Below are 19,597 nucleotides of genomic sequence, written 5' to 3'. Positions count from 1 at the left end.
TCCGATAGTGAGGTCATTAGATCATTACTTGGAAAAGTGCTTCATGACCCCTTTAAGTCTGCCCTCACCAAGTCGTGTGAGCATAAAATGAGTGATAGCTTTAACGAACAGCTTACGCGTCTTTTAGATGTAGGTTACCCCCGTGATGCAGTGGCCACTGTCGCTGAGTGTTTAAAGAAGTCCATTATGTCAAGTCCGAGCATGGTTGCAGAAAGCAAGAGGAAGAAACGTGTCGTAGCTATACCGTACATTCATTGCGTATCTCACAGGCTACAGAAAGTAGGAAGCAGATACGGCGTTAATGTTGTTTTTACGGCTGCCAACAAGCTAGGTACCATTTTGTGCTGCTGCGCAGAGGAAGAATGAGCGAGTTATAGACAAGAAGCGAACCGATACTTGTTTCGCATAACAAACAAACAAATTCACTGATTGCCGTACAAGTGTGGTGTATAAGATCCCTTTCAGCTGCGGCCGCTTCTACGTAGGACAGACGGGCCGCTGCATTCACCAGAGATTATTAGAACATAAAAGATCACTAACCGGAGGCTCACCTTCTAATCAATCGTTACATTGTCGAGAGTGTAAATGCACGCCAAAGTTCAATGAATGCGCAGTTTTGTACCGACATAGGAATGAAGAAACGCGTCTGATGATTGAGGCATGGCATATCGAGAATAGTGGTAGCGCATGCGTGAGCCCACCGTCGATTAACTTGCTTGAACATGAAATCAAATGCCTTAACAGTTATCTCTCGCGTAGGCCCCCACGCGTGCCGGATTGATAGGTTCGCCTATTGCATGGGCGTGCGCTGATAAGTGTTCGTGCCTTCTTTCTTTTCCGCCGTTGTGCATCTATTCAGTTGTTAGTCGGCGTTTGTGGTGTCCTGACTTCTTTCTTGTGTCCGTGTTTCCACGTCCTGTCGTTTTAGAATGAATTATGATGAACTCGACGTCCTACAGAACGTCCTGAATGACGACGCGAGCAGTGCATACTGCTGTAGGCCTAAAGCTCTGACAGATGGCGGTATGGAGGGACATCCCAGAAATTTGCGTCGTCACTTTTCGGAAAAAGCCGCTACGTTTTGCGTCCATAACGGATACGGCACCTCCAGTGTCGATAAGGGCAGATGCGCGAACACCGTCCACAAACACATCTATGACATTCGATGGACTTTGCTGAGGGCTTTTACAGTTCGATAGCGTCGCAGCTCTTGCCTCGTGGACTGCGGCGGCTAGTTTTCCTGCTCTCGTGCGATAGAACGTGCTCGCATTGGTGACAGTGAGCGACGTCGTGGAGACGGAGAACGGCGAGTGGATGGAGCTGGGCGTAACGTCGATGACATAGGCGGAGGGGGGGTCGTAAATTGTTAAGGTGTTTATCTGACGGCACTCGGCGGCCATGCACAATGGCGACAGTTAAGGCAAAAACACGGACTCACAGCGCAACCCATTACTCATCTCCAAGACTTCGCGCTACTATATATATATATATATATATATATATATATATATATATATATATATATATATATATATATATATATATATATATGAAAAGAAGCAAAGAAGCGGGTACACGACGAGACAGCAACTCATTTATACCCAACGTTTTAATGAAAAGTATACAAAGCACATGCCGCTTTTAAGGGCCGCTCAAATCGCACTATCCATCGGAAGGGTGATTAGAAAAACACGTCAGTTGTCTCAAAACGCACAATAGTAACAAAACATCTCCCGCTAAAGGGGACCATGAGGCGATGCGAACCAGCGTTTCTGCATGTTGAGCCTGCGTTTCAGAGGGGGAGTGGAGAGGGGGAGTGAAGAGGAGGTGTGTGGAGAGGAGGTGTGTGGTGAGGGTTTCCGCATGCGCAGTAAGGGTGGTCAAGCCGCACACCACCACCACCGGATTGAACTGCGCGATAAGATGCTTCGCATCTAAAACATGGGTGATCCCTACGTCATAGGAATCGGTATAACACGAACGTGAAATATGTCTTCACAAAAGTAATGCTTATTGAGTAGTGATATATGAGAGCTTCTACAATGTCTGTTGGTGTCTGGTAGCTATAGCACCGCTTGACGTGGATGCAGCCACGTTGACGCCTAGTCGCACATCTCGATCGCAAGGACTAACGTCCATAACTTAAACGTTGTGGTCGTTGAAGTAGTTCTTTATAACCTGGACACAGCGTACCGTGAATCCCGCGCAAAGATGACATCAACAACACTGGTACCCGATATGCACATTTTCAATGCGTCACTTAGGGGGAGAAGCGGCACGATGTGAGCTCCCGAGTAATAAGGGTAACCTACGCCTGTGCCAATGCATACACTACTACACTGCGCTTCAGCAACACGGTAAGCAGAGATTCGTAGATTGAGCAGCGAACGCGCGCAGGCGCTCTACGTCCCGCTGGGCTTTGTCTCGCTCCACTGAGACAGGACATTCGCCCGTCAACATCGCTGTCTTTCTACAGCGCTTATTGCAGCAGTTTTATCAGTCGGCGCTACGCACTAGAAGCAGTCGGCGGCGGAGAAACACCGTTGGTACCTGCGGAAGCTGCACTACTCCGACAACGAGCCGTCACGCGCTAACACGAAGCGAAAGGCAAATAATGTAACTGCGTCTAGGGCGAGTCCTCGATACTAGCACAGCCGGTGTTTTTCGACGGTATCGAGACGTTATCGTCTTAGCCTCCGAGAGTCCGCGCCGGCAGGAAACCTGCCGGCGCGTAATCTCGAAGGCTACGCTTTAACTGCGTAGTCGCCGAATCGTACTCTATGGGCGCTAGTGTCATTTTTTAGCGTCCGTTCTCGACAGGGGTGGTCAAGTTGACATGATCTTTTTGGACTACAGCAAAGCCTTCGATCGCGTTCTTTATGATAAATCAATTCAAAAACTATACATCATTGGCCTTCCTGATTATGTTATTTCCTGTGTTTCTGCCTACTTAAACAACCGCACACAATATGTCGAAAGAGAGATGGGAAAGCATCAGGCACTCTTTCGGTATCTTCAGGGGTGCCCCAGGGCAGTGTCCTGGGGCCACTTTTGTTTCTCATTTACATAAATGATTTAGTTTCACTTATTAATTAGCCAATAAAGATAGGCTTATTTGCAGATGACTGCGTATTATATAACGATATTCATTCCTCTGACGATCAACTCGCGCTCAATGTAGCCTTCAGTAATATCCTTACTTGGTGTGATAAATGGGGCATGGAGCTTAACTCTGACAAGACTGTACTTCTTCGCGTCATAAAAAGACTTCGCCCTCTTAAATTTTCTTATTCCATAGGCTTTAAACCCTTAACTGATGTTCGCGAATATAAGTATCTCGGTGCCACTCTAAGAAATAACTTATGTTGGAACACCCATAGTGCTAACACATGTGCTGCTGCGCTTTGCAAACTTTGCTTCATACGACACAAGCTTAAAAATTCACCACCACATGTTAAGCGTCTGGCTTATGAGCACCTGATTCGGGCTAAGCTTGGAGTATGCTTTATTATATGGGAGCAGTACACCAACGTCAATATTAACGCGCTTGAAAAAATCCAGCGAAAGGCTGTACGATTTATTTTTTCTTTATACGGCTACCAGTTTTCTGTTACGTCATTTATGGTATCTAATCAGGTTTTTTCTTTGCAGTCCCGGCGCAAAGATCAGCGTTTAAAGGTCTTGTATTATTTGCTTAATCGGAAGCTCGGGCTCCACCCAGCACCGTACTTATCTCAACTTGCATCGCGGTTCACTCGTCATACTCATCCCCTTCCTATACCTCCTTATTTTGCCAGAACAAATTTATTTAAATACTCATTCTTTCCGCAAACAATTACACACTGGAATAACCTGCCACCTGACCAACTATTGTCCTTAGCTCAGTCAAGTGCCTTTTCCTAGGTTACTCTGTAAAACGTCTCTTTTTCCAGTTTAATTAGAATTCGTTCTATTTCACTCACTTGATGATTTGTTTCACTCTCACTATTCAAAATCATTTATTTGTATTCCCTTTTCACCGCCTGTATTACCTGCATTTATTCTTTCGGATTCTGTTGGACACTGCCTTCGTCGCCTTCACCCGTGATGACCTCTCAGGACGACATTCCAGAATGGTTTCTGCCGTCATCGGTCTGGGATCTATGCGAGCAAGAGCGACTGCGAGGGATTTTTTCTGCGCATTGTAGCGAGGACAGTAGCAGAAGATGTGCTGCAGTGTCTCCTCGCTACCACAGTTGTCACAAAACGGGTTGTCAGCCATTTGGATTCGAAAGGAGATTGACTTTGTGAAAGCCACTCTTAGCCATAAACGGCAAAGCAGAGTGGCATCATTTCGGCGTAGTCCCGTGGGTGTCTGAAGACGCAAATTGGTCGGGCAGTGGCGGTGGTGGTTGTGCAGTCTGCTTGCCATCAGACCTGAACCGTCGGTTATAGACTAACGACGTTAGCATGACTGTGAGATGTGTGTGACTAATGTGCGTGCGTGCTCTCCTTCTCTCTCTATCTCCCCCATCCCTTCCCCCAGTGTAGGGTAGCATACCGGTCCTTCTAGGCTGGTTAACATCCCTGCCTTTCTCTCCTTCTTCTCTCTTCAGATTCTGTTGGTATTATGACTTGTTATCCACCTTTGTTGGCAAAGTTTTCCTGTTTTTGTATTCTCACTCCTGCTGGGGCCATGTGGCATGCAGTATTTATGTAAATTAAAAAAAAATACCGTATTATTTCGCTTCCACGCTCACAGACGGCGGCACTGCCCCGCCAGCAGAGAACAGCGTGCGAGAGAGAGAATGCGTGAGAGATATAAGGCGCGTTTGTGCGATTCTGCATTTCTGCTTCGTTGTCTTAGTCGCCAGAGTGCCGGGCGCTTATCGTCGCGGACCGAGAGGTCGTCGGTTCGGTTCCCGGCGGCGCAACTTTTTCTTAACAGTCTTTTTCTTGCTTATTTGTTAGCGTCCATTTTATCAACGTCATACTTGTGACGAAATACGTCACTGAAGTCTTGGTGGACCCCGGCATAAAACGCTTTCGTGTTATTATATTTTGATGTGCCATTTCTAGTGACAAGGTTAGTATTTGGCTCAAAGTACGAACACGAAGTCATCGCGCGGCAAACTTTTAAAGCCGTAAAACTGTGATTAAACCGTGAAAGAAAAACACCAGAGACTAGAGCCAAATGTGTGGGAAAACAAATATCGCGCACATGTTAGGCACACATTGAGATAATAATACCAGTAAACAATAGTCAACCAGTCACTGTGGTCGCTATACAAACAAGCGAACAGACCTTTCAACGCACTATGTGAACAAAAACCACTGCAATTACAAATATACAAAAATGCGCTGTCTTGTCTCATAGCCATGTGGAAAGTATGTTCTCATTTGCTTGTTCTCGGTGACTGCATATATATTGGAGCCGCGAGCGACAGACGAACTGCACGGTGTGTTCTCGATAGTCGAATGATTTCAAATCTTACGTTAGCCTGCGTGCCATTGCTTATCTCTGCATTTATATTGCCAAAACCCTCCCTTTACCTACCTTACAATGCTTATGCTCATTAACAATATAGTATCATTGCTGCAAAGGCACAACCGATTTTTAAAATCTATTTGGTTTATTCAATTCAAGACTGTTACAAATTGCCTTGAGGGACACGACTAAAGGCTCAGTAATCGCCTGACTAAGTCGTGTCACGCTGGCAGCAAAGCAGAAGACACACACCAGGAAGCGTTATTAGCACAGAATTCAATGTGACAAATTGTTCTACATGGTTTCCAAGATTAGACAGAATTATGAATAGAGTGCACAGAAATATAAACGCAGTTGTCGTTATAGTGGTGGCAATACAACGTATGCGTGAATATAGTACTCAACTTCAGGCAAAAAAGGTAATAAAAAAAGCTTCTCAACTCTGTTGCGAGTAAATTGCACAAAAATATATACACAACACTCATATAATGGTGGGAATACTAACAATGACTGGTCATAAAATCAGTTATTACATGAAGCGGTCTGCAATAAGCGCACGGAAGAAGATGAAGTGGAATAGGGGTAGAAGTGAAGGGAGAAGAAGTTTTGAATAAAATGGCGGACGACACCCGTCTCATTGAAGCCATGTCTTTTATGTATTAGTTCCTAGAAGGAACGCTACATTTTGGCGCAGCCGACAGCTTGCGAAGACCGCAAATGTGGGCTGCAACTTCAACTTACTGAAGCAGACAAAAGTGCCGAAGGTCAGAAAGTATACAAGCGCCGGATGAAGAGGAACTTTGATAAAAGGCACAACAGTGACATACCACACATCCAGCCTGGAGATTATGTTCTTGTGAGAAAAGGAGTTACACCTTCAAATGCTAAATATTACGGACCGTTCCAAGTTGTCAAGACAGCATCTCAACGCGGGATATTGAAGAACGTGTGGTACACTACAGCCTCGGGTCAAAGAGAGTGTGCTTCCATTGGCAACGTATTTAAGTATTACACCAGGAGGTGTAATCAAAGAAGTCAGGAAGAGTGAAGCGGTCTGCAATAAGCGCACGGAAGAAGATGAAGTGGAATAGGGGTAGAAGTGAAGGGAGAAGAAGTTTTGAATAAAATGGCGGACGACACCCGTCTCATTGAACCCATGTCTTTTATGTATTAGTTCCTAGAAGGAACGCTTCATTACAAAAAAGAAACGGCATGACTACGGCACGCTTATGCCCTGCAGGTAAAACCAGTAAAAGGTTCATTAAAGTAGAAAAGGGTATTATCTACTGACTGTTACATATAATAAACAGTTATGTAATAAACAATCACAATACCATGATGATCAACGTGTAAAAAATACAAGGCATCTATGATTTCAAGATTTGCCGTGGCAATGCTGACAAGCCAACGGTCCACAGGACGCCAGAAATCTTATTACTGAGACGCCTAGGAATATGCTTTAAGCACGAGTCAAGCACACATAAAGATATAATAGAACACGTTTCCTTACCCTGACCACTCCAGCTTGCGCTTTCGACCCAGAGGCAAGTGCGAGGGAAGCAGCGCCTGCACATACTCGCCTGTAGGGGAGACGGCGTAAAGTAGGACATTCCAATCTTCATTTTCGAAGCCTGCACGAGATCACCAAGGTATAATTGATGGCATGACAGACATCTTTCACCATTTTTTTTACAAATTGTGTGCAGAGCTGTTGAATGGCATACTGGATACTCTATACCGCGAATGGGCTGATTACAGAGATGCATGCCGTTGAGGGACGAGGATAATAATACCATCTGTGGTTTTACGTGCCAAAACCACGATGTGATTATAAGGCACGCAGTAGCGGAGGCCTGTGGAAATTTCATCCTCCTGAGGTTCTTCATCGAGCATCGAAATGAAAGAACGCGGAAGCATTTCGTAGCGAACTTCTGCGACTTTGAGCGTGTCTATCTATCTATCTATCTATCTATCTATCTATCTATCTATCTATCTATCTATCTATCTATCTATCTATCTATCCAGCCGCCTACGACTTTGTGCTCTCCTGGTCGTTTTGTTCACGGGATGTGCACCAAAACTGGTATGACATAACAAGGCCGTAATGCGAACATAAATCATAGGTCATAACACGAAAATCATGATATGCATGTCATTAACAGCATGATTTACATGCCACAGTCTTGGGGCTTTTACGGCCGTTTCGTTAGTTTGATATATACCAAAATTGGTATGGCGTGACAAAAGTGTATGACGATCATAAGTGACAAGTCCGAAAGTGCAAATCATGACACGCATGTCATGTTGGGCATGGTATACATTACATTGTCTCGGGGAGCTCGCGGCCATTTAAATGAATGCATGCATACCAAAACTGGCATGACGAGACATTTCTGTATGACGGACATAACTGACACATGGTAACATGAAAATCATGACATGCATGCCATGAACAACATGATTTACATGCCGCGCTCATGGTGCACTCAAGACCGTATCCCTTGCTTTACATATACCAAGAATGGTATTGCCCGACGAAACTCTATGATGAACATAAATCAGCGGTGGTAACGTGACAATCATAACATGGAAGTGATGTACGATACGATTCACATGCCACCCTCATTGTCCGATCGCTGCCGTTTCGCTCGCGTGATATACAGCAAAATTGGTATTGCGCGACGAGACTGTATGATGAACTTAAATGAGCGGTGAAAACGGGAAAATCATGATATGCCGGTGTAGGACATGATTTACATGCCACGCTCATTGTCCAATCGCTGCCGTTTCGCTAGCGTGATATACACCAAAATTGGTATTGCGCGACAAGACTGTATGATGAACGTAAATGAGAGGTGAAAACGGGAAAATCATGATATGCCGGTGTAGGACATGATTTACATGCCACGCTCATTGTCCAATCGCTGCCGTTTCGCTTGCGTGATACGCAGAAAAATTGGTATTGCGCGACGGGACTGTATATTGAACGTAAATGAGAGGTGAAAACGGGAAAATCATCATATGCCGGTGTAGGACATGATTTACATGCCACCCTCATTGTCCGATCGCTGCCGTTTCGCTCGCGTGATATACAGCAAAATTGGTATTGCGCGACGAGACTGTATGATGAACGTAAATGAGCGGTGAAAACGGGAAAATCATAATATGCCGGTGTAGGACATGATTTACATGCCACGCTCATTGTCCAATCGCTGCCGTTTCGCTAGCGTGATATACACCAAAATTGGTATTGCGCGACAAGACTGTATGATGAACGTAAATGAGAGGTGAAAACGGGAAAATCATGATATGCCGGTGTAGGACATGATTTACATGCCACGCTCATTGTCCAATCGCTGCCGTTTCGCTTGCGTGATACGCAGCAAAATTGGTATTGCGCGACGGGACTGTATATTGAACGTAAATGAGGTGAAAACGGGAAAATCATCATATGCCGGTGTAGGACATGATTTACATGCCACCCTCATTGTCCGATCGCTGCCGTTTCACTCGCGTGATATACAGCAAAATTGGTATTGCGCGACGGGACTGTATGATGAACGTAAATGAGAGGGGAAAACGGAAAAATCATGATATGCCGGTGTAGGACATGATTTACATGCCACGCTCATTGTTCGATCGCTGCCGTTTCGCTCGCGTGATATACACCAAAATTGGTATTGCGCGACAAGACTGTATGATGAACGTAAATCAGAGGTGAAAACGGGAAAATCATGATATGCCGGTGTAGGACATGATTTACATGCCACGCTCATTGTCCAATCGCTGCCGTTTCGCTTGCGTGATACGCAGCAAAATTGGTATTGCGCGACGGGACTGTATATTGAACGTAAATGAGGTGAAAACGGGAAAATCATCATATGCCGGTGTAGGACATGATTTACATGCCAACCTCATTGTCCGATCGCTGCCGTTTCACTCGCGTGATATACAGCAAAATTGGTATTGCGCGACGGGACTGTATGATGAACGTAAATGAGAGGGGAAAACGGGAAAATCATGATATGCCGGTGTAGGACATGATTTACATGCCACGCTCATTGTTCGATCGCTGCCGTTTCGCTCGCGTGATATACACCAAAATTGGTATTGCGCGACAAGACTGTATGATGAACGTAAATCAGAGGTGAAAACGGGAAAATCATGATATGCCGGTGTAGGACATGATTTACATGCCACCCTCACTGTCCGATCGCTGCCGTTTCACTCGCGTGATATACAGCAAAATTGGTATTGCGCGACGGGACTGTATGATGAACGTAAATGAGAGGTGAAAACGGGAAAATCATGATATGCCGGTGTAGGACATGATTTACATGCCACGCTCATTGTCCAATCGCTGCCGTTTCGCTCGCGTGATATACACCAAAAGTGCACATAATGCCTTACAGACGTGTAGCTGGTGTCTCGCTTCTCGGCAGAATGTCAAATAATGGCTTAGTAGGTTCTTCCTAACTTCACAAAAATTGTGATTTATGGCTTAGTGGGTACCTTTCTAGTGTACTTGTATTGTAGCCCCAAGAGAGCTTACAACGAGCTCTAGAAACGCCGCTCTTCCAGCTTTCGCTGTGACTGTGCTGCGGTTTCAGCGCAGGGCTGGCGTCCTTTTTCTTAAACACAATATTGTCACGATCAATAGCCGACAGGACGACAGAGGACAAAGAAGCGAGCAGCACGAGCTGCAGCTGTGGGCTTTCTGAGGAAGACGACGTTGAGGCGTCTGCTCTTTTTGTTATCTGAATACAGACTTGTCTTTCCTCGTCGCAACGTGGTCCTGTACCTCGTTATTTCCGCGTTGCGACACTGGTGGAGGTGCTGGACTTCTACATCTGATGCTCGGGACTCCTCCACGACCCGGCACTTCATGTCCGACACCGGAACGTGTTCCTACAGTGGATACTCCTGTCCACCGCTACAGTCGCCGACAGCGAGGCCTCAGTCCCGAGGCAATCCCCCTGGAACCTCTCCAGCCAAGGACTCCTTCTGCAGAAATGGCAACTGGCGGCGCTTCACAGGTGACCGTTGAGCAGCCTCGGATTCCGGAGACGTTCCACGGCGAGGTTTATGAAGACGTCGAGGATTGGTTAGACCAGATCAAAAACAGTAACTCTTCTGACGCCAATGGCTTCCAAATACGACCGGTGAAAGAAGTCTTGGACATAATAGCGCCCATATTAGAACACGTTTTTAACCTTGTTTTCTCGCACGGACATTTCCCAGAGGAATTACAGAAGGCGAAAGTAATCGTTTTACACAAAGGTGGCGACACTAATGTACTCTCCAATTATAGGCCAATATCGCTTCTGCCAGTATTTTCTAAAGGTTTGGAAAAGCTAATATATAATAGAATGATTACTTTTATTGACAAACATCAGATTATAACTGACAGTCAGTTCGGGTTCAGAAAAGGTTTTTCTACTGAAGACGCTCTCTTGTCACAGAAGGAAATCATATTACAGTCTTTCGAGCACGAAATGTGTACATTAGGCGTATTCGTAGACTATTCGAAGGCTTTTGATAACATAAATCATTCTACTTTGCTGAAAAAGTTGAGTCATTATGGTTTTCGTGGCGTGTTTCTAGAGCTTCTCACTTCCTACCTGAAACATTGCCAACAACAGGTATACATCAAGCATCACACCTCAGATTTCAAGGCGTTAAGTGCCGGTGTTCCACAGGGCAGCATTCTGGGGCCCCTTTTGTTCTGCCTGTATATTAATGACATAGTAAGAATCGATAATTCGGCAAGATTTATAATATACGCAGACGACACTACGCTACTTTTCACCGCACGCGATGCTGCTGATGCAATAAAAGATGCCAATCACACATTATCGTTACTATCGTCATGGAGTGCTGACAATTCTCTTAAAATAAATGTTGTTAAAACAAAGGCTGTTTTGTTCAGGCCCAAAAACCGCAGGATGGATGCTCAGACTGGTTTATGCTATGAAAATTCATCTGTTGAAATAGTGCCTTCCGTAAAGAGTCTCGGTGTTTTGTTTGAGGAACACATGTCCTGGAATAGGCACACTGAACTAATCGCGGGTAAAATTTCACGGGTGTGCGGTATACTCAATAAATGCAAATACTACTTGCCAAAAGATATTAAGCTGCTTATTTATAACAGCCTATTGGCATCGCATATAAAGTATTGCCACTTAGTGTGGGCTACAACGACGCTAGCGAACATCAAAAATCTTCACATAATCCAGAAAAAAGCGATCCGTGCTATCATGAACGCGCCACATAACAGTCACACTGAACCACTCTTTCTTCAATTGAACCTAGTTCCGCTTCCATCACTATACGAAAAGATGCTATCTAAACGCTATCATGCCGGTGTCGCTAAGAACAACAATTTCTTACGCAACCTTTCTTGTCTAAAAGAAAATAAAAAGCTACGCATGACTCGCCTTACTGAAGAATGGGTACTTCCGCGAACACGAAATAACTACGGTAAACAGATGTTATGCTACTTATTGCCATACCATTTAAACAATTCTCATTAGCGTGTGCGTTTCTCTTTTCTTGCTCACAAGAAATAAGCTTACAAACATTTCGTTTATAAACATTTCGCTTTTGCCGTTTTGATTGTTTTGATTGTTTGCATTTTTTATGCGTTATAAACTTCTACTTTTTGTGCATATTATGACAACATATGTTCTACAGCAGGTTTACATTCTACGTGCTGCAATGTAATAAAATATTGTCACATTTTATGTTAAGATGCATTTCTCATATACAATTGCATTACGTTATGTGAAAACATGCGTATTTTTATGTAACAATTCATTAATTTGTTTCTTTTTTGTTTGTTTTTCTTTGTTTTTGTGGGGGTAAAAGGAAGACAGTATATTTATTGCTTTTCTGTGTACATGTTGCTTTTCTGTCGGTGCCAAGTTCAAGGGACCGTGGGCCTCGGCAAGCCGTTTTGTGGCTTTTAGCTCACGGCCCTCAACATCTGTATTTGTCAAAATCTGATGTTGAAATAAAAATGAATGAATGAATGAAAGTATGAGCGAGTCGCCAAGGCAAACCATTGGACCGTCGAACAGAAGCTCACGCGCGTCTACTTTGCTCTAGCGGACAGCGCTCGCACGTGGTATGAGAACCGCGAGGCCACATTGTCTTCTTGGGATGCATTTCGGCAGCAGCTTCGCAGCACCTTCGCAAACAACGACCGCCGCGATTCGGCTCAGCAACTCATCGAGTCTCGTATACAGAAACCGAATGAGAGTGTCGCCATGTTTGCGGAGGACATGACCCGCCTATTTCGACGAGCTGACCCTGAGATGCCTGAAGCCAAGAAACTACGACATTTGATGCGAGGCGTCAAAGAACAACTGTTTGCCGGTCTTCTTCGCAACCCGCCGACAACCGTTGCGGAATTTGTCCAAGAGGCTACAACTATCGAGCGAGCACTACAGCAACGGTGCCGCTATTACGACCGAGCAAACAACGCCTCGATAAGCGTCTCTGCTCTGACGGCCGGCAGTGGGGGTTCTGTACGTGAGCTCATTCTCGAGGTTGTTCGTGAAGAAATCCGCAACCTCCTTGTGGCTCCGCAAGAACCTGCAATGGCTTCGGTTGCAGAAGTCGTACGACATGAGATCAGGCAAGCATTTTCTTTGCCCGAACCAGACCAGCGATCGGTTAACTATGCGTCGGCCGTCCGTCGTCCAACGCCAGTGTCGCACAACTCGACTTCTCTGGTTCATCCTTGCAACGAGCCGGTGATCCCACCCTACATTCCACCACCGCACGACCCGGTGATTCCAGCGTACATTCCACCGCCGCCACCGACTCCACAGCTTAATGCGCATACGGAAACATCGCCGTTCTACCCTCCGCCAACGTCTGCAGCCTGGTCGCAAAGGATGGCCACCAGTCGACCATTTGTTCGTAAGACGGACTTGTGGCGCACCGTCGACCGCCGTCCACTTTGTTTCCATTGCGGAGAAGCCGGCCATGTTTACCGCATTTGCCCTTACCGTGAGCAGAGATCTCACACTTTTGCGCCGCCCTTTCCACGTCCTCGTTTTGACAACCGCCGCGACAGCAACATGCACCCGCAAGCAGAGCCATTCGGTGCGTATCGTCGACCCCGCTCTCCGTCACCTGCGCCGAGCCCTTCGCCGCACCGTCGTAGTTACGCCGACGCTGCCCGGGGCAGATCCCCCAGCCCTCGTTGGGGAAACTAACAGCAGCGACCTTTGGGGGGAAGGTTGCCGCCCGTCGAGACGCTACAACACCCCCAACCGTACGATACGACGGACGATGCGACGTCGCCAACCCCGAAGGAAATCGTAAGCGCCGACCTAGCTGTTTACATAGACGGACGCCCAGTGACAGCGCTGGTGGATACTGGTGCGGATTTCTCAATTATAAGCAAGAAGCTCGCCGACTGCCTCAAAAAAGTTAAGACTTCATGGACGGGGCCCAACATCAAAACCGCGGGTGGTCAACTGATGACGCCGACCGGCAAATGTACTGCCAGAATTACCATCGGTAATTCGGCTTTCGTTGTCACGTTCGTCATTTTGTCGGAGTGCTGCAAAGACCTGATCCTAGGAATGGATTTCCTATCTGAATACGGCGCCGTTATAGACATTCCGGAAGGTCGGTTACATTTTGGATGGCCCCAGATCAAGTTTCGGATATACGCCGTGCAGATCAGCCACGTAAACATCTGCGCGTCTTCGACGACGACGTGACCATCCCTCCGCGGTCGAGCGCTCTCGTGGCTGTAACATGCGACATACTAGGCAAGTCCGACAACATCGCCGAGCAAATCCCAACATTGCTATTCAGCCATGGCCTATCCATTGCAAGAGGCGTCATAAGCGTAAATTGCGGACACACGCATGTTCTAGTAACAAACTTCAGCCCTGAGCGACGACATCTTGCGAGAGGTATGGCAGTCGCGTACGTGGAGGAGCTCACCGAGGTCGCAAGCTGCTTGACTGTGGAGCAAGACGATCACACCGGCCTGCTGCCCGCACCTCTATCCGTCGATGTTGGCCCAAGTTTGCTGCCTACGCAGAAGGAAAGCCTCCTGCACCCTATTAATCAGTTTCAGGATTGTTTCTCTTCGACGTCCAGAGTTCGTCAAACTCCTTTGACGAAACATCGCATCATTACGGATGAAACGGCCAGACCCATACGGCAAAACCCATACCGAGTAGCTCCGCGGGAACGAGAAGCCATGGAAAGTCAGGTGCGAAAGATGCTTCAGGATGACGTTATTCAGCCGTCGAAGAGTCCTTGGGCATCGCCGGTGGTATTGGTGAAGAAAAAAGACGGCACCTTACGTTTCTGCGTGGACTATCGCAAGCTCAATCAGGTTACGAAAAAAGACGTTTACCACGTTTACCCGCTACCTCGTATAGACGATTCCCTCGATCGACTACGGCATGCACGTTATTTCTCGTCGATGGATTTAAGGAGCGGGTATTGGCAGATAGAAGTCGACGAACGAGATCGAGAAAAAACAGCATTCGTGACACCCGATGGCCTTTATGAATTTAAGGTACTTCCTTTCGGCTTATGCTCCGCACCAGCAACATTTCAGCGGCTCATGGACACCGTACTATCAGGCCTCAAGTGGCAAACGTGCCTGGTATATTTGGACGATGTGATTGTATTTTCTGCCACATTTGACGAGCACTTGAAGTGACTACACGCGGTATTCCAAGCGATACGATCTGCTGGACTAACGCTTAAACCAGAAAAATGTCACTTTGGCTTCGAAGAGCGTCTGTTTCTGGGGCATCTTGTCAGCAGTGAAGGTGTGCGGCCTGACCCCGACAAAATAGCTGCCGTTACAAGTTTTCCCGCACCATCTGACAAAAAAGGAGTCAGACGATTTTTAGGACTGTGCGCCTATTACCGACACTTCATTCAGAACTTTTCACGCATTGCCTCGCCGTTGACACGTCTCACCAGAGAAGACGTCACATTCGTCTGGGGTGAAGAGCAGCAGGAAGCGTTCAACGAGCTGCGGCAACGCCTCCAAAAGCCGCCAGACCTCGGACACTTTGACAATGACGCTCCGACAGCGGTCCACACCGACGCCAGCAATGTCGTCTTAGGAGCCGTGCTCGTGCAGTGGCAAGATGGCGCCGAACGAGTAATTGCTTATGCGAGCAGGACTCTCTCCCGCACGGAAGAGAATTATTCCACCACTGAAAAAGAGTGTCTTGCGGTGGTGTGGGCTGTTATAAAGTTTCGCCCATACTTGTACGGCCGCCCGTTTAAAGTTGTCAGCGACCATCATTCCCTCTGTTGGTTGACGAACTTAAAAGACCCAACAGGACGATTGGCGCGCTGGAGCCTTAAGCTTCAAGAATTTGATATGGCTATTGTGTACAAATCAGGGAAGCGACATACGGATGCCGATTGCCTTTCTCGCGCGCCACTTGAACATGCAAATGCTGAAGATGACGACTACGCGGCCTTTGTCGGGGTTGTCAACACGACTACAATCGCACAGCAGCAACGCGACGACCCGGAACTGCAATACATCATTGGTTTCTTGGAGGGACGCACATCCGCTGTGCCAAAGCTCTTCGCAAGAGGAGTAGCATCATTTTGCTTGAGAAACGACGTCCTATATAAGGTGAACTTTTCGCCGAACGGAAACACCTACTTACTCGTCGTTCCAACACCACTGAGGAGAGAAGTACTACAGGCGTGCCATAATGAAGCAACATCCGGTCATCTGGGTTACACACGAACGCTATGCCGAGTGAGACAAAAGTACTACTGGCCAAGACTAGCGGCAACCGTTCAACAGTACGTTCGGACTTACCTTGAATGCCAGCGTAGAAAAGTGCCAGCCGTCAAACCAGCAGGGCTCCTCCATCCGATTGATGTACCGGAAACTCCATTCGCTCAAGTCGGAATGGATCTCCTAGGCCCATTTCCAACTTCGGCTGCAGGACGCAGATGGATAATTGTAGCCACGGACTACCTCACTCGCTACGCCGAAACCAAGGCTCTGGAGAGGGGCACGGCAAGTGAAGCAGCCCGGTTTTTTATAGAGAATGTAGTGCTGAGGCATGGCGCTCCATCTGTAGTAATAACTGACAGGGGAACAGCATTCACAGCCGAGCTGTTACAAACAGTGTTGAAGCTTAGTGGCACATCTCACCGGCGTACAACGGCGTACCATCTACAAACGAATGGTCTGACGGAGCGGCTAAACAAGACACTTGCCGATATGCTCTGCATGTACGTTGATGTGGAGCATAAGAACTGGGATGATATCTTGCCTTATGTCACTTTCGCATATAATACGGCCCAGCAAGAGACAACACGCATGACACCGTTCCGTCTTCTCCATGGCCGTCAAGTCACAACCATGCTCGACGCTATGCTGCCGCATGAAAACGATGGCGTCGAAACAGATGCAGACTACATAACTCAGCTTGCTGAAGAAGCCCGACAACTTGCGCGCACGCGTATTCGTCGCCAGCAGGACTATGACACGAGGCGCTACAATCTACGTCACCGACCAGTCTACTACGAGCCGGGAGAGAGAGTTTGGGTCTGGACCCCAGTTCGCCGTCGTGGCCTCTCAGAGAAGCTGTTACGGCGGTACTTTGGGCCGTATAAAGTCCTCCGACGTCTCACTGATGTTAACTATGAGGTTGTTCCCGACAGTCCACATTGCTCAAGGCGTCAAAAGCACGCACCAGAGGTTGTTCACGTGGTTCGGATGAAGCCCTATTTGTGCGAATGAACTCATGGGCTGCCAGTGAGTACAAACCCTGCTGCCGTGACGATGAAGCATCGGGACGATGCTTCCTTGGAAGGGAGGCTGTCACGATCAATAGCCGACAGGACGACAGAGGACAAAGAAGCGAGCAGCACGAGCTGCAGCTGTGGGCTTTCTGAGGAAGACGACGTTGAGGCGTCTGCTCTTTTTGTTATCCGAATACAGACTTGTCTTTCCTCGTCGCAACGTGGTCCTGTATCTCGTTATTTCCGCGTTGCGACAATATTAATGAGAGAGAGAGAGAATATTATTTGAAGGCAGAGAGGTCGGCCTGAGCTAGTGCGCTCTAGCCTGCTACTCTGCACTGGGAACAAGGGAAAGGGGGGAAAAGGAATGATGAGGGGTGATATTAATGAGAACTAACAGACAATAATGCCAAGGAAAGCATAGGGAATGTTATTTGTAGTAATTAGGATATAAATGTGAAGAAACTAAAGTGGACGAAAAGACGGGAGGATGGTCGCCGCCGTAGCTCAGTGGTACAGCATCGGACGCCTTATTTGGAGGTCGCAGGTTCTGTGCATGCCGGCGGGAAGTTATCTTTTCGTCCACTTTACTTTCTTCACATTTATATCCTAATTACTACAAATAACATCCCCTATGCTTTCCTTGGCATTTTGTCGGTTAGTTCTCATTAAAATTGTGTTTAACAAAGAACAAAGAGTCCTTAAAAGTCATCTTTCCTTCATGACACATTCATGGTGCGCTCACGAGCGCTTCGCTAGCTTGATATACACCAAGATTGGTATTGCGTGACGCGACTGTGTGACGAATATAACTGACAGGTCGTATCAAGCAAATCATCACATGCATGTCATTAACGGCATGATTTATATTGCCACGTGCGTTTATTTATCACTTTTGCTGTATTCGGTTTTCGGCCACAAAGACTGTCAGCAACGCTCAGCGCGAACCGCGCCTCGTTGTTCGAGAACTTTCGCGATCATTGTAGATCGTTTTGTTAAGATTGCGCGCAAGACGCGCACACTCGAGCTTATTCTAGAATTTGCACGACAGCCAGCGATAACGCTGGAATATTCGACGGCACATGTTTAAATGCCGACGCGCTTCACCGCTTGTCAGTTGATCGACGGTCGACGCTCTGTTCGCCGCTGTCAGTTTATTGCTGTAAGCTGGAGTTTCATTTTCCGAGCCACAAGTTCGGCCTAATAAAGAGTTTAATCGCGGACGTGCTGACTGCTGCCTTCGTCGACGTCACGGCCACGTGACATCTGGTGGAGGTGCTTTTCCTTCATGATCCGGACGCCCCCGTCAAGCCGTGAACCCAGCCCACAGCGCGGAGAAGACATTGCAGCCAGCTACGACCAGCGAGCTAGCCGTAGGCAACAAGGTCTACCACCGGAGTACGGGCCTCTACCTGACAAGACCAGGAACACCCCGACCATGCCCACCACATCAACGACGGTGACAGCACCCATGGCGCCTGCACCTGTGCTCCTACATCAACCGAGGGAGCCACCTACCTTCCGCGGGTCACCGCTCGAAGACCCGGAAAGTTGGCTGGAAAGGTACGACCGCGTCGCTCGTTTCAACAACTGGACTGATCCCGATAAGCTACGACACGTGTACTTCGCCTTGGAAGACGCCGCTCGAACATGGTTCGAGAACCGAGAGGCCACGCTCACAACCTGGGACCTTTTTCGTGCCGCTTTCCTGGACACCTTCACGAGCGTCGTCCGGAAGGAAAGAGCCGAAGCTCTGCTAGAGACTCGTGCACAGCTGCCGAACGAGAACATCGGCATGTACACTGAAGAAATGGTCCGCCTTTTTCGCCATGCTGACCCCGCTATGTCCGAGGAGAAGAAGATCCGCTTCTTAATGCGAGGAGTCAAGCAGGAACTCTTTGCCGGCCTTGTTCGTAACCCACCTAAGACGGTCGCGGAATTCGTCTCGGAAGCCTCAACGATCGAAAAGGCGCTTGAAATGCGCACGAGGCAGTACAACCGCCGGATTCCCACGACGACCTACGGGGAGGTTCAAGCACTGCAATCTGAAGACCTGCAAGACACGATCAGAGCGATCGTGCGGGAGGAGCTGCGAAAGCTGTTGCCGTCCTCGCAGCCTCAAGTAGACTCGATTACTGACGTCGTACGCCAGGAAATACAGCAATCCCTGGGAGCAGACTGAGCCACAATGCAGACTGAGCCACAAGGGATCAGCTACGCCGCTTCAGTCCGCCACAACACTCCTCCTCGCTCGCGTCAAGACGCGGCGCCGCCGCAGCAGTTCCGCCGCCAGGCACCGCCGCCACTACCACCGACGCCATACCGCCCGCCGACAGGACAACGCTGCGCCCCCCGAAAGAC

General features: G+C 47.6%; 1 long non-coding RNA gene across 1 annotated transcript in view; it reads right to left on the bottom strand.

The window, feature by feature from the left end:
• The window catches only part of LOC119386452 (uncharacterized), a 77,834-nt gene that overhangs the window by 51,423 nt on the left and 6,814 nt on the right, over window positions 1-19,597 (bottom strand). The window contains exon 2 of the long non-coding RNA XR_005182270.2: window positions 6,978-7,098. This is a non-coding gene — a long non-coding RNA (uncharacterized LOC119386452). The remainder of the gene's footprint in view (window positions 1-6,977; window positions 7,099-19,597) is intronic.

The sequence above is a fragment of the Rhipicephalus sanguineus genome, chromosome 3 (assembly GCF_013339695.2).
Source record: "Rhipicephalus sanguineus isolate Rsan-2018 chromosome 3, BIME_Rsan_1.4, whole genome shotgun sequence".
NCBI lineage: Eukaryota > Metazoa > Arthropoda > Arachnida > Ixodida > Ixodidae > Rhipicephalus > Rhipicephalus sanguineus.
The sequence above is the reverse complement of the archived record's forward strand: the minus strand, read 5'-3'. Positions and strand labels throughout refer to the sequence as shown.